The sequence below is a fragment of the Corvus brachyrhynchos genome, unplaced genomic scaffold, assembly GCF_000691975.1.
Source record: "Corvus brachyrhynchos isolate BGI_N302 unplaced genomic scaffold, ASM69197v1 scaffold221, whole genome shotgun sequence".
Taxonomy (NCBI): Eukaryota; Metazoa; Chordata; class Aves; order Passeriformes; family Corvidae; genus Corvus; species Corvus brachyrhynchos.
Genome location: NW_008236622.1, coordinates 3,741,730 through 3,758,242, shown reverse-complemented (window position 1 = coordinate 3,758,242; position 16,513 = coordinate 3,741,730). Strand labels below are relative to the sequence as shown.

The 16,513-nt window shown below is 39.9% G+C and overlaps 1 long non-coding RNA gene across 1 annotated transcript in view; it reads left to right on the top strand.

The window, feature by feature from the left end:
• Positions 1-15,490, top strand: part of LOC108444764 — a 250,212-nt gene extending 234,722 nt beyond the window's left edge. The window contains exons 8-9 of the long non-coding RNA XR_001859441.1: positions 5,313-5,494; positions 15,163-15,490. This is a non-coding gene — a long non-coding RNA (uncharacterized LOC108444764). The remainder of the gene's footprint in view (positions 1-5,312; positions 5,495-15,162) is intronic.
• The last annotated feature ends 1,023 nt before the right edge of the window (positions 15,491-16,513 follow it).

Sequence of the window (16,513 nt, the reverse complement as noted above, 5' to 3'; positions counted from 1 at the left end):
TCTTTTAAAAGGACAAAAATGTAAAATCAGTCATACAGCAGCATCTGTTTTATCTCACATATTATATTATTACCAGCAAACTGTGAAGAATCTTTTTTGGGGGTTTTGGGGGTGTTTTTTTGGTTTGGGGGAGTTTTGTGGTGATTTTGCACATATTCCAAAAATATAGGGGAAAGTTTTGATTCTAACAAAATAAAATTAAATACCTGATATTTTACTGAGGGGAAATTACATCATAAGATGTTGCAGTTGAACCAGATGATCACTGTAAGTCCTTCCCAACTGAAATCACTTATCCTAACAAATTATTTTATTGGCTAGTCAGTAAAACCCTTAGAGTCCACAAACATTTGTGATGGCTCTTGGCAAACCTGAGAAAGGAGATCTCTGTATTAGGGAGGCTGAAGACAGCCTCAGCAGGACATTGTCCTGCCTGTGTGGATATAGCACTCAGGTCAATTAAAATTCAGTTGCTTTGGAGACAGAGAACTGAAATGTTTTCTGCACAGGGACACAGAAAGGCCCAAGGAGCTGTACTTCACGTGCCCTGGACAGTCAAAGCCACTCCATATCTGGCTAAGGCAGATTAGCCAGATAGGAAAGGACAAGAAAAACGGTCTCTGTCCTGAAAGAAAATGTGAACACTGTAAGTATCTTTCAAAGGGGTGACACAGCAAAGATTGTCAGAGGATTACTGCAGTCTTAATGGAGACAAATCAGGAGTTTGGAACTATGAGCAGCAAAGGAAGAGCTGGAGGCAGGCACACCTGAGTCTTCAAGCTGTGAGACACCAGTTATAAATGAAACAACTCTCTTGTCTAGATTATTGCTAGATATCAGGAAAACATCACTCAGAATGAATTATTTCAGTCTAGAATATGGGAAGGATTATTTTTTAAACTACAGGGTTTTTTAGCTAAAGTTGCCCATTAAAAATTTCCAGCTTTCCTATTAACTACAGTATGTCTTTGCGATTAATTACAGCATGTGGCAGCAATATACACTATGATACATATATTTTTCAGAAAGGAAAAGAAGCCAGATGATCCAGCAGAGCAGTGCAGTCACGTCCCCAGCAAGCACCACTGCTCAAGACCATCTGCCTTGGCAGAGTATTAAGGACCATCACTCAAGAGTGAGACAGTGGCTAAGGAAAATCTTTTGGTTATGAATCCTACAAGAGCAAAGCAAACTTTTCAAGCTAATATTTGAAATAACTTTACAGATAAAGAAGAAGAGGCAACAAGAACATATTAGCATTTCTTTGATATGTATTTTCCAAATGAATAATTTTTCTTCATGCTTCTTTAAAAAGGACTGTGATTACCACATCCCATTTTCATATTCAAAAAAAGTGAAGCATGGAAACTTTCCTTTGGAGCACTGAAATGAGGCATTAATACTTACAAGGCTGTTTTCCTAATTTTCTTGAAAAATATTTATAATAAGTAGCAGTTTTTCTCAAAAGAAAATAAGTTCCTTATCCATTCACTGAGAAATTATCACACCAAGGAGAGTCTTTTTTCAAGCAAACCTCCCACATCAGCCACTGAAGCAGCTAAAACCTGCACTCCTTTTCAGCAGCCCAGCTCACTCATTCCTCCCAGCTGAGGAAAGCTGTGTGCACTGGACTAGGGAGTTCAGTGTATTTTTCAGTGTGAGCATTTATTTTCTGGTCTGTGCAATTCTAACCTGTCTGCTCTCACGAACATTATGGGACTCTGACAATTTCTAATGATGACAAAGTAATTCAGCACTGTCTGTGTTTATTCCTCCAGGAATACGCTGCTTTAGCAGAAGCACATTTGCAATGTGCATGACCCCTGCTCTCCTTCATAAATCTTTCTGACAAAACGAAGAGCCGGGGTAGCATTTGGAATGGGAGCAGTATCAACTGCTGCATCTTCCTGCTTTAGGAACTGGTAAAAAATCTCAGATGTATTTAATCTGGTATAAAAGACATTATTTCCATTTTTTAAAAATCTCAGATTATTTAATGCAGTCTAAAAGGCATTATTTCATAAAGCTACCAAGCAAATCAGAAAAGCCCAAGAGAGCCAGTTCACTCAGGAGGTGAAAGCTAAAGGCAGAGCTCATTTCAGATGGAATTGTGGGTCTGAGGTGGTCTCAAAAGAAACACAATCACTGGTACAAAACTGATACTTCCAGAAACATTGGCTGAGGTCCATGGGGCCACTGTGTCTGCAACAGGAGGGGAAGAAAAGCTTCCTTAACATTAAGTCTGTCTTTCAGAACTTCTGGGGTGGGGCATTTCACTACTGGTGCAATGTAGAGTAGCCCCCAGACAGTTCTGCCTCTCCATGGTCCTTTCAGACATTATGAGCAGCCAAGAACAACTGAAGGACTGAGTAACAACCAGCATTAACAGCAAAATAAAGTTGGATAATGTAGGTAAAAACCTTATACTAATGAGCAGGACATTCTAGGAAATAATGATTTTTAATAATGGCCACATGCCATGAAGATCCAGTCTGGGTCACCTTGTACACACCCACCTCTGCCACAGTAGGACAGGGACACAACTGCTGCCAAGAATGTTGAAGGCAGCTTCTCTGATCTTCTGTGTGGAACTTCAGCCCCATACCCGGAAAGTTTGTGACATCATTCTAAAAAATTTCCTTTGTATCTTTCTATTGAAAAACTGAAGGGCTGAAAATAAAATGTAATTTTTTTCTTATTTCTGCATTTTCAAATTTTGTGAGCATCTCCTTCCACAGTTCCTGATGGAGCATGGGCTGGAAGGCCTCTCATCTGTTTATTCATCCAAGCAGAAGCAGCATTCATTCTTCGAGCATGAACCCCAGCCTTCTGCTCTAAAGCAATACAATTGCTTTTCTCTGCATCACAGAGAGATTAATATTTATTCAAATCCATACTTATTTATTTATTTGGCTGGTAGAATTAAATTGAGAGAATCAAATACAAATACAAATCTAGAGCCTGCAAAGCACTCCTTAATTGAGGAGAGCCTCCATTTGTGTTTACACAGCATGTTTTAAATTCCTTGTTATTGGTTTTAAACAGCGCTATTGATAAAAATTTCAAACTGAAAAATAAGACCTGAGCAAATTTCTGACTTTTAGGGAAGCTTTGACTGACAATGCAAGATGTTGTAGCCTGTCAGACCCTGTTTCCTTAAAACATTCCTAGAAGACTTATCTATGAAAGCCCTTTCAAGTTTGGAGTCTTACATACTGAGTTCTGAGCTGAACTTTCTCGTGTGGATTTATCACTAATTACCATCCTGGTGGGAGGTTTTGGGGGGAAAAAAGGGGGAAAAAATCCCCATACATATTCTGAGAAACCAAATGCTTTTGTGTACAAAAGGAACTGTATTTTTTAGCTACTACTGCTCTTACAGAAGTATGGGCTAATAGTGGAAATAATGTCTACACTCTGGTTACACAAGCAAGCTATTTTAATTGTTGCTATTGGAAGACAAGTATCAGCATACTACATCTGAAATCATCTGGAAAAATGTATTCTTTGGCTTTTTTTCCATTGAATGAAATGTTGTTTAAAACAGAGAAAACAGTTCTACTTCCTGATATGTTTTTAGTGTGTCTTCAGGGCATTGCTATTTATTTTGCAAGGTCAGAGTAACTGTATGCTATTCATTTCCCTGAATTTTTGAAATAGGGCCTAGCATCTATCAATTAAAGTGACAGATGGACTTTTGTCTATTATAAGCTACAATCACTGATATTTCAGAACTATTTGCTTTTACATCAGTTCTCTACTTGTCTATTTTTCTTAATTATGGCTTTAGAGACAGTTTAACAAATTCTAAAATGCAAAAAACAAGGAAAGGTCCAGATTAAAAAGTAATAGTTGAGTAAGAATAATTATAAAAATAAATAATGAACACAACTAAAAGCTAAAATACAACATTCTGGTTTCCTCTAATGGCCAAATAGTGCTAAAAAAGTGGATCTCTCCTTTAAAACATCTCCAGGCTTTTGATACCTGAGCAAAGTATTGATGGCTGCACACTGAAAAATTGATTTAATTAGTTTTTGGGCCAGGTTGTGTGCATACTGGAGAACTACTGAGAAAATGTTTAATGGATGAAGACTGGGAAGGTCAGGAAATCTCCATTGCATATTTTTTTAAACCTTTGGTCTTGCCGTGCTTGCCATCACAGATATATTCAAATTGCCATCCTGATGTTTTTGTTCACCCAAACCGGCATCCCTATTACTATTACATCCCTATTACTAAATAGGGATGTACTATTTTCAGATTTACTATCTGAGAGTTATGACAATAGAGGACAAGGAGCCAGTCAGAAGACAGTGACTTGCTGGGGCATTTCTGGGAAAGCAGTCTCAGCATAATTTTATTGTGCACATTTGGAGGATGTGGTCACTGCCTACCCTGTGGCAAGTTCCCCTTTCACATCCTCGGATGTGGATAGTTTGAACCATTTTTTAAGACCTATTTCAGTGTCTCTTCCCCATCCCTAGTGCCAACAGCCTCCCCAGTCTTTACAATGTCTGACAAGTCCATAAAATTATGTGGGCTATGTATTTGTATGTGAATATACACAGCTATAGAGGTGTATGGGGAAGTCTCCTGGTCCTGTGTCAGCAATGCCATGCTGTGTATTCTCTGGGGTAACAGCAGCCCCACGTTTGCCCTAGAGCCAACAGGAGGGATATTACAGTGGCTCTGGACTCCTCTAGGGGTCACAGCCCCTATCACCACCCCAAGAGAGTGCAGAGCTGTAGATTGCTGAGCCTTAGAGGCCGTGTGTTCTGCTTATACCTATAAAACTGGATTATGCGTGACACCCACACTGCTGCTTGAGTTAGCACTGCCCTGATCAACAGATGCAGCAGCCCAGTTCTGCAGTTCCATCTCCTCCTCCTCTGTACAGACACTGTTTTTGAAGTTTAACTTTGGGAAAAGATGAAACAGAGCACATTTGAAATAACACTTTTATCATAAAATGAGACTTCTTTATTAGCACAACAGACTCTATCCAATATCAGGTAACTCCCTTTCGTCCAGTGTGGTGAAGGACAGCAAGGGAGAATGAACTGGATGAAGTGGGAAGCTGTGCTCATTTAGTTCAAAAAGCCTCTCAAATACCAGCCTTGCACAAGTCCTGTCTTCTCCTGAGAACTTCATCCCAGTTAGGATGTTTGGAAGTTATATCTAGTGTAAAGATAATTTTAGAATGGTTTAACCACCTGTGGTTTAAGCTCTATTAGCCAGTCTAATAACTAGTAGTGCTATCATTGATGCTGAACATTTAATTAAGAGCAATTTCTGATTACTTACTGCAGTGTTTGGGACCATGAAGAAGGTGATGTGCCAGCATTCCAACTTGATACTTGAGGCTGTTTCGACACTGTGGGACCCATCCTCCAGTTCCACAAAGCAGGCTGAGCAGAAGGGTGTGAGAGCAAATTCCCCAAACTTGGCGTACATAGATCATGGACAAAAGATTGCAAAACATCTACAACAGGTAAAGAGACAGAAGAGATGGCAGGAGAGCACGAAACATCCTGGAACAAACAGATGCTGCAAAATCCATATTTTAGTGTGAGTAATATAATAAATGGAAAAACAGGCAGATTGATAGGAATAGAGCAATATAAAGGAGTCAGTACAAAGTAAATAAGGCAATAAAAATCCATACCAAAACCAAACTAAGTCCTTCTAAAAGATGCTCTGTATCTAACAGCTACTCAAATGCTCTAAGATATAGGAAGCATCTATGTGTAACTGTTGGGATTAATCCCTGTACCTAATGTCAAAAAAGATTTTTCAAGTGTGCTTTGCTTTTGCACCAGTGCAAAAGGCTGCCAGTGCACGACTAAATAAGTATTCACATGTTATTTAAAAATAATTTTTCTCTCTTAGGTAGTTCTATCCTGTATTACCATATGAATGTAAACCAGCTGACATTGTGATGAATTGGAAGAGGTTTCTTAGACATTTATCAGGTATTTAGTTATATTTACTATTTGAAAATATTTTCAGTGTTGTGCTGGAATTCTGGATAGCCAAATAAATAGGTAGCAATCTAAGTCTGAAAAAAACCAGTCCACAATAACCTGCAGACTCTAAAGTACTGCAACCTATCAAAAAAAAACCCCTAAAGAATTCAGATGCAAAAGAAAGGCATTTTTTTGATACTCAGGATCTCACAAAACCAGCCATTTTAAGCCTGGGGAGGAAATAACAGAGTAGCTTAATGACCTAAACATTTCATCAATGGTATCAGTGGACCCTGCAAGGGAGTCACTACATTTGTAACACTTTTCCTTAGTGCAATATTGAAATTGAAAGTTACTGCAAAAAACACTGCTGGCCTGACAATTGTGCAGTATTTTGATGGATTTAGATGAGATTTGGATTTAGAGAGAGCAAACTGGGAAAAGATGCCTGTGTAATTTAAACTGTGATTGCTGAGCAGAACAACATCCCAGCTATAAAGCTGTAAAAGGAAAAACAAAGGTTCTGATATTTCCCTCACTAGAAACATAAGTAGCGTGGGACTGAGGCAAGGAAAGAAACTAAACAATCAATTCAATATTCAAACAAAAACCAAACAAATAAAAAATACTCTTTTCATGACACAGAGCAAAATTTCATGACAAACACGCTTGTATCATCTTGAAGTGATTTGAAGTCATAAGATTCATGCTATGAAGATGAAAGACAGCAATAAAAGCAGTTATCACTAGGACTCTCTGCCCAGAGCAGGATACGACTTGTGCTGCTCTCCCTCCCAGCTCCTTGTAGCCTTCAATCAAGGATGGCCAGCCTGGCCAGAGTACCCATGTGGAAAGGTGGGAAGAACAAAAGCCAGCTCAGACTGAGGAATTTTGCAAGTTACAGGGTTGTGTCAGCAGCCTAAGCACATACCAACTGTTGTTACTTGCTGGTCTGGGAACAATAAATCACTGTCCAGCTCCACAATTCTGCCTCAACACTATGCAAGGCCATTGCTATCCTGGATTAACAGATCCATCAGCAGTTTCCATGAGGCACATCCTCTGTTCCAGCAGAGGTGAACACAAATGCCTAAGCTGGAATTCTAGCAACGGTGGAGGAGATGGCACAGCAATACAGAGGAGGCTGTAGAACAATAAAATGCTCTTTATTTCACCCCCATGCAGTGCCCCAGGCTCTGATCCACAGCAGTCACCCTTTGCAGCACAGCTCACAAAAGAGCACACATTTTGGCCTGTATACTGTATACTTGCAGTCCCAAATAGGTTTTTTCTCTGATTGCACCCAGATAAAACATCCAAGATGCAAACCACCACCACAGCAGTGAAACCTCCCTAACTCAGCAAATGCTCAGAAATGTTTTTCTGTCATAACAGCAGACAGAAAAACAAATAATGTGTATTACTGCACAGCTTCCTTGCACAAAGACTGGGGTAAAAGTGTAGCTTACCAATCTGCTATGAATCCCGGGTTTTCCTTTGGCTAATTGCTGGTACACATGCCATGCCATGGGCTGGCTATATGAAGACACCCAAGCTATTAAAGGAAATTCTCATACACAGAAATCAACAGCTTCAAGCTGTTGGGACTAGTCACACTTTGAGTACATGCTGCTTGACAATGAGAACTATGCAACAGCAATTTATTGTCATGGGAAATTCTGCCTCCATGTTTCTTTCATTAAATAACTTATTTTGTCATTACTTCTAGCAACCAAAATAAGGCAGGATCAAGTTTAATGACTTCTGAGGCAAAAACTTGCACTAAAGTATACTTTTTTTGTAAAGTGTGGAAACATCCACTGAAAAACAATTGTTTGTCTGTCCAGCACCTTCTGAAGAAGACCCACTTTCCTGCACATGCCAAACCAGCTAACACAGTGAGGATCCGATGAACCGTGAAAGAACAGAATGTCTTGTTCATTTACATACAGTAAACACATGTTTCATCCAAACACAATTGTGAAATAGTTTTGAAATCCTTCTTTCATTGCAGTTTGGAGACTGTTGGCTAACAAGACTCCCAGAAGGTTTTATTGTCTCTTGTTTACATGGGAGGATCAAATTACAAAAAAAATGTTTTGGAAATATAGTTTGTGTTTTGTTTCCTGAGCACTTTATTTCTGTTGAACTAGTATTTCTACAATTAAGCATTAGGCACCTCCAGGATCCTTCCAGCATAAACTTATGCTTTAAAGAAAGACATGCATAAAATCTGGCACACATAATGATAGTCTGTCTTTATCACCACAGTCGAGATAAAATTTAGAAGCTGGAAACACGGCTGTCTAGCAGTCATAATTCTGTCTGCATTTATCTGGCACCAGCTTTCCTTACTCTTTATTTTGATTCATTCTGTATTTTATTCTCCAAAGATTTTCTTAGATTGAGTACCTGTAGTACTAATCCCTGACATGCTGAGTAATTCTAATTCTTGCCACTTATGGGAGTAGGTGTGGAGGCTGTGCAAGACTTCACAGAATAAAATCCAAAAGACAAAACTGGCACATATTATAAAGTCATCATGGCAACAGCAAAATGAGTTTCCATGAAAAGATGTCTTGGAGGAAAGTCTGTGTATGTCAGGGAGCAAGTCTCAAAGTTTTCCAGCAATGGATGCTGCAGAGCATTTCAGGAATCAAGGCATGCCCAAAGGAAAACCAAATGAAACCAAAACAAATCAGGCTAGATAGTAAGCTTTTACTTAAAAAAAAGAGCGTTTTATTTTGAAATAGACATAAGTGTAACAAGCTTGGTGTTCTCTCCTGGATACCTGGCAGTCAGGGAAACTCACACCATCAGGGCCTGGTCTGACAGAGGCCAACCCTCGTGTACTCTTCCAAGTATATTACAGCACAAAGAGAGTAAAACTGGGAAGGAGGAAGAAAAGGACAACAAACAGCAGGGAATGCAGCGAGGCACAACATTTTTCATCTTCAGAAGTAATGCTTTGTAATTTCTCTAATGAGTTTCACTGATGAGCTTGAAGAGATCTGTTAATGGATTTCTTAACTCACATAATGTCCTTCTGTCATACCAGTATTAAATTGATACACAAACAAGTAAACTGAGAAGCTGGGAAAGCCCATTCCTGGCCAAACATGAGCAGCCCAGCTGGGAATGGGGTGAACCTGCAGATGCAGCAGCACCTCCCATCCCATGGCACTGCCTCAGGAATGTGCCACCAGGAGAAAGACAACTGGGACAATGCTCCCTTCTCCCCTTCCACACCTCTGCTGCTCATCTGTTCCCTTCAGGTCCTGCAAAGTTCCAGGTTTTGCTTTTGGTAAGTTGTAAACCAGAGTAAGTCAGAGCACCCACAATATGGTTTAGTGAAAATGGCACCAAACGTTTGAGCATCAATGATCCCGGAAGTATGTACATGATTAGGAGAAAATCTACTCCAATCTAGCTCATGGCCACACCAGCCAATTATCATAATCAGCAATCATCTAAAAATCCAAGACTAGAACAATGTCAATGCAGAAAAAGAAATAATTTTATGATTTGCCTTTACCCAGAGAATATGTCATAAAACAGGCACCAAAAGTCATTTATTTCTACAAAAATTGTACTTCCATGCTTCCTTCTTTTGTGAATAAAACATCCATTAAGCATTTGGGAACATCATGAGTCAGAGGAAGCTTGCATGGGACTCTCAGTGTGCAGGAGAGTACTATTGTATTAAAGTCATCAGCTTCGGACGGCTATCACCACATTAAGAATGACTTCCAAAGCCACAAAAAGTAGAATTTAGCCATGACTATCCCTCTCTATCTACTAAAAATAATTGGAAGACTGGGATTTTTTGTTCTAATAGTAATCAGGAACCAAAGAAACTATGGAAGCAATAGCACAGTTACAGTGTATGAATAGTCATTGATGGATCAAGTCTGAAAATTATTCTGATCATTAAAGGCAAGTGGAAGCCAAGCAAATCAAAAAGAAACAGGAATTTTCAGCACTTAGTCTGGATGCGCAGGTCCTCACAGAAGAATAGCAATTTAAACATCTGTTACTGTCTGCAACAATTTCAATCTTGAGAAATCAGTGTCATGATTTTTTTGGGGAAAGGACCCTGTGTTGTGACTCAGTATTTGGTTCAAACTGTACTTAATTAGAGTAAATCATTGCTTCAAATGTCACTGAGCTGTAATTCAGGTAGAAATAATGAAACTCTAAAGTAATTTGGTCTACAGCTGATGATCACCTTGGGAGGTTCTTTTTAGAAGAGGTCATTTCAGAAAGTCTTTAAGGGAATACTGGGATTAAAGATAGTCTGAGAAATTCTAAAGGGGTTTTTTATTGGCAAGAGGTAGAAAGGTCAAATCAAAGAGGCTCTTTTTGTCATAGAAATATTCTCAGTACAAAAGCTTCACTCAGAGAAAACAGTGTGACCATGTACTCATTCCCTAGCAGATCAGATGTATGGAACTGGCCCTATTGTTAATAAAAATCCACTTTCATGACAATGGCTGCAATTTACTTCTTCTCACAGCCAAGAAGCCATGTGGCCAGAGGGACCACTATGGACAGATGGAGCTGCTGTCTACATACCTTCAAATTGTTATTTTACTGCACCTATGTAAAACAACCCCAGAATTCAAACTCTGGTTGTAGTCATATTTAAGAAATAAAGTTTAGGCTCTAAATTTAAAAAGATTTTCAAAGAAAATAAAAGCTGGGAGGTTTTTTATATACCTCTCTTGCTTTACTTTTCAGACAGTGTTAACACTGTACAGTCACTTCACTGAACCTTGGACTCATCTGCAATGCAGCAGCTCAGCAGCAATTCATTTCTGCTTTACTTAAAATTTAACTTCTTTTCTTTTCTTTTCTTTTCTTTTCTTTTCTTTTCTTTTCTTTTCTTTTCTTTTCTTTTCTTTTCTTTTTTTTCAGCCTGGAAGGACAGAAATAGAGCCTCATTCTGTTTTAGAGACATAACAGAAGAGGCCACTCATTGCACATACTTCAGACACAGGCTGGTTTTGACTGGCACCACCAATATTGAGCAGATCTAGACATTTTATCTCCCCTATTGGAATAATTTCAGATTTACCTTTAGCTGCTCTACCACTCTTGTAGCTTAGCTGTGCAGATAATTGTAGCATGTGAGCAAAAATATAAAACAAGGTAAAACTACATAGAAAGCACACCACAATATGAAAGAAAGCCTTCAATTTAACTTACCATCTCTGTGGCACATGAGAATACCTTATCCCTGAAGGGAATGTGACACCCACCAGGTGTCAGGTCACCCAGTAGGTTCTGAAATGAAAGAGGCACCATATCACTGCTCATGGTCATTCCACAAAAATCTCTGCTCAGTATTATCAGGGGTTTTTTTTATTATTGTAAGAAAAAGAGAGCACTGAAGAGGGAGCACTTGCAATATCCCATCTGGGGAGCAGCAGTCCTGTGGCTGCTGGGTGCTCATGCTCACTCAAGTCTGAGCCTTTCCAAGTAACCCCGGCCACGAGCTTTCCCAATCCTGTTTTATATAGAAATGTTCAGTTCCTTCCCTTCTTTTTAAACTTCTGGTTTGTTTGGTTTAACAGCTGAGTGCCCTAACCTAACTCAGGGACAGCTGCATTTCACACCACCGAGAGGGGCACAGAACCTGGGCGACAGGACCTGGGAGACCGGCCAGAGCAGACATGCAGGATTGCTCCGTGCCTGTGCTGTGTGGGAGGCAGGGAGGGCACAAAGGCAGTGAGGCAGGCTCTGGTCTAGCCTAACAGCTAGCCCATGTTTAAGAGTGGACCAAAGCTCTCACACAAAGGAAATCATACCAAGGAGCATGGGCAATTGTTTTTCTTGGTACATGATGTTGCTTCTTGCATTTTTTGGGTTCAATACCTACTAATAATCTCTTCAGTAATTTGTTAGAGTAGCCTCTGAAGTCTCTAGGTTTTTTATGGTTTTACTTGTTTTTCTCTCTTATTCACATTACCTTTTCTCTTTGATGTTCTGTTTTTCAGTGTTTGTTATGGCATCGCAAGCGTCGCCCAGAAATCAGTGTCTCACTCAGGCATTACATAACAGTTACACCAGATATTGCTGATGTTTCCCACTGTTTACAAAGCAAACTCGGTTTGCTCTTCATGTTTTCCAGTACACAATTGTCAGTTTACAAATGAGCAGTGACTGAGTCATTTTTGCCGAGCCATCGTCTTTCCACCCACTGTATCCTAGTCCCAAGTGACAGGGAGCACATGGCAGGAAGAGCCATACCAGAAAGGGCAGATAATCCGCTGATGTAGAAGAGGGAAATTGTTTTAACTTGATGTAAGTGGTTAGGAGGTTATTTCAATGCTACTAGTAAGTCTTTTAATTTGGCAGTGTTGATGCAGGGTTATTTTTTTTAAGTGGTTGTTTTCCTTTCAATTTCTAATGTTCATTACTAAGACCTAAATCTTTGGCCACAGTAAACTCTCTCCTCTCTGACTTTCCTAAAATTACACTGAATTACACGTGCTGTGGCCTCCACCCCAAATCTACAGCCATGTATTTAAAGGGCGCTTGCAATTAAAGTGTAAAAGTGAAAAAAGTTGGTTTGGTTTTGGTTTTGCCTCCTGTGTCCTAACCTGAAGGTGTCACAGAGCATTCGAGTAGTGATCGTGAGCAAGGCATAGCTAACTTCTGGGCCAAATCCTGTCCCTTCCCTGAAGATTTACCTCTCTTAGTCTGTCTCTGCCAGCCCTGGCATGGTCCTTCTATATGCATGTGCTTTGGAAAAGGGGCCAGGTGACATACAGGGGAAGAAATGTGGGCTATGCAGAGCATTATTCTCTTGATGTCAGAATTTCCCAGTGTATGCTGTAGAGCCAAGTGGACCTGTTTCTTACATATCACAGCTCTCCCTCTAAAAGTTTAAAGCCATGAGCAATAACTTTCTTATGCAGTGCTTTTCCAGGCCATGGTGGAAGAGTCAGTCCAAAGAGCCAGTGTGTGAATCTGCTCTCAGACAGCTCTTCATTGCACTCCTGTGTGTTTCCAATAGGCACAGCAGTGATGCAGCATCAGCACCAGTACCCTGCCGTCTGGGTGATGGATGTTACCAGTCATAAATAATCACTGAATCCATGAGAACTAAGAGGAGCTCATTCCTTTGCAGTCCCAATAGCGTGCCACACCATGATACATCACTGTGTCTCATAGAAATGAATTGGTCTTTCTCTTTTTGTTCCTCCACATTGCCATTAGCATTTCCCTGCAGTGAATTTTATAAGCAGGTTAGGTGACTATTCACAAAACTGGTTTCAGACTTTCCTAGGCACAGTGGAGGAGCAAGGCTGTCACATAGAGAGCTTCACTGTTGCTGTGATGCCTTCTGGGCTGCAGTGAACTGAAATGTTTTTATTTTAAAGGCTTGGCTTTGAAAGAGCAATTTCACCTTCTGAGTTGCTAATGAAATAACTACACTCATGCCAAATTGAGGCTGGTACTGCACACTAAAAAGAGACAAGGAACAGCTGTGTTTGCCATTATGGCTTCCACTTACAAAAGGGTTTCCTTCTCAGCTCCCAGATCTTTGCACGAATAAGCAAAGCTGCAATTGCACAGCTTTGAGAGCCCCAGCATCCTTGGCTGCTATGCATTTTTTCTCAGGGTTTGCCCTGAGGCTGCATGGAGGGAAAGTAAAGAAGTGACAGATAGAAATAGATGTCTTAATTGATACTGTTCTCTAAGCGGATGAACAGATGTTTGAAATTAAATGTGACCAGTCCAGGCACACTGAAAATTGACTCCACCTGAGTGCTTTGTTTGCTTAAGGGTTTGCTTTGTTTTCTTTACTTTCCAAGAACCCTTGGATGACTTCATAGGATCTTATGAAAAAGGATAATCACAAATAATAAAACAGCTCCAGTTTACACCCACACAATGATAACTGTACTAATGAAATTGTTCCTTTTTCTACTGTGGTAAAAGACCATTCAGCATCATCCTTACCAATTTCCATGTTGTACAAAACTACCATAGAGAGGAAAAATTAATTTATCCAAGTATTTTGTCATTAAAAGGAACCAAATGAGGCTTTAGGTCATAGCAGTGTTTTATCTGGGTGACTCACTTCAATCTTCCTGACACACACTTCACTCTCTTCTCTATTCTGCCTGAGCAGAACTGTTAATGGGCCTTTGCAAAAGGCCTTTAACATTTCTTAACATATTTTCCCTGCTCCTCACCTCATTACTGTCCATTTTAAGCAGTTTCAAATTATTTCTTCTCATACATACTCAGAACATCCTTAGAATTTTTGGTTTCTGGATTCATCAGTGACACACATGGCTGAAATGCACTCATTTGACACCCTGCCCTGAGCACTGACATCCAATAGTCAGCCATACCCTGCTGCATCCAGCTGTTGGAAGATGATTAAATTGTATTGCTTAATCTTTTCTCAGGATCCATGTTGCAATTTTCTTTGTGGCACAGCCTCCCCTTCAGCAGCACCACCTCTGTAGCAATCAACTTTGCATTGCTCCCAAACTGCAGACATAGCAAAGTTTGATTGCTGCCTAAGGTAATACATTGGGCAATAAAATTGTGCCTGTCCTGAGCACTTCTGCCTCAGTGTCAGCAGTGTGTCAAAAATATTCACCTTTATGGCTTCATCTAATGCCAGATGATTTGTACTGAGATATGGTCAGAGTGTTTGTACATGGTCCACAGGATTTCAGTTCACAGGATGCCAACCCTTCCCTGCTCTCAGGTAGTGTTACTCCCCCAGCTGCAGAAGCAAGAAAAAAGGCCCAGCCAGATTGTCACAAATGGCTGCTATGCAGGGTTGGAGGAGGCAACAGGAATTGTTTTCATGTTTCATGAACCATGTTCAAGCTGTTTGCTGGATGGAAATGGTGAGCCAGCATTGGGAAAGCTTTTTGGGAATATTCAGGAACTTGAATACACTTGGATTAGAGAGTGGCTTGGGTTACGTGACAGTCATGTGGGCACTTGCTGCAGTTTATCACCCGTAACTGAATCTGTGTTCTCATAGCAAATGACTTTTAACTTAGTCTTCTCCTTAACACTTATGAAATCATCCACTGATTGTTCCCAGTGTTTCCTGAAGATGAAGTAGTTTGGTCTAACAGAGCAGACACTTTAGGCAGGGAAAAATATACTACTATTTTTGCAATGGGTTATTAATCCCTCTACCTGTTTTCTTTAGGTACAATGGTGGTCTGCAAAGCGGGGAGTGACAACCCCAGGTTGGGCAGAGAAGGCAGGAAATATAACCCATGGTTTCCTTAGAAAAACCCCATTGGGAGCTGGACATCAAAGCTGGCTGTCTATTCAGGCTTGCAGGCAGAACCCACTCCCAGACTGTTCGCTGCATTGCGCCCATGTGGAGCATCTGATGTGTACAAAATGGAAGCCTTATTCTGAGTTCTGAACTTGATCTGTAAGTCTGCAGTTAAGATCTTTCTTTTACAGACAAAGGAAATCTTTCCTGAAATTTGTTGGATTTGCTTCACAGTAAAGTGGTTTTCATCTAAGATGTCTTTGTGTGTTGACAACCTTGTCTGAAGGTTATTTCATTGTATTCTCCTTGATCAAGTGCTATTCACAATACAGTGGATGTCATGACCCAGTAATCCCATTTAATAAAATTCAATGTCTCCTGACTAGCTAGCAAAAGGAGGTCCTATTCAAATAATTACCAGACCTTAACATTGAACTTGTGATTAATATCAAATCAGAAATGGCTTTTGCTTTTCCCCTTCTTCTCACCTTGAGTGAATTTGGGTTTGCTTAATAGATCTAGATATCATCAAAGTCCTGAAAATCTGCACACACACTATAATAAAGACAAAAAATAATTTCTGATGGGTACATTAATTCACCTCATAAGGCATCCTGTTAATTCCCTTGTCTCTTGAACTATCTAAAGCTGCTGATGTTGCACATTTGTCTCCCTAAAATAATTAACTCTTATCAAAATCCACTATGCTTCATTTACTCAAGCATAACAAGCTTGTTGCTCACAACATACAGTTTGTCTTTGATATCAGAAACATAAAAATAATGTGAAAGAAAGAGGCTCTAGATCCAGAAAGGGCATGGGTGTTTGGACTGTTCTCTCCTACTTCCCAGGGGAATGACTTCAGCTTGTGAATTTGTCCAAGGGCTTGGGTGTTGAAACTCCTTACTATGGCTTGTGCAGGATTAATCTGACTATATTGGGAAAAGTGGAGCAGTTTCTGCAGAAGAAGGGGTACCACAAGATTACCTGTAAGGAAACACTCTTCTCTTGAAGCTACTGCACTTTTCTGAATATTAAATACTTATTAAATACTTATGGAGCTGTGGAGAAAAATACAATGATACGTGAGCTGGTAGGAACTCTGCAAGGTGGGAGATGAGGAAAACAACCTGATCAGCAGAATACTCTCTGGACTTCAGTAATAATATTGTTACGGCAGGGATACTGCAACACGTGTATCAGACAACGAGGCCCGTAGAAAATAAATATATATGGACTGATTCTTGATAGATGTTTCAGAGATGTTTATTTCTCC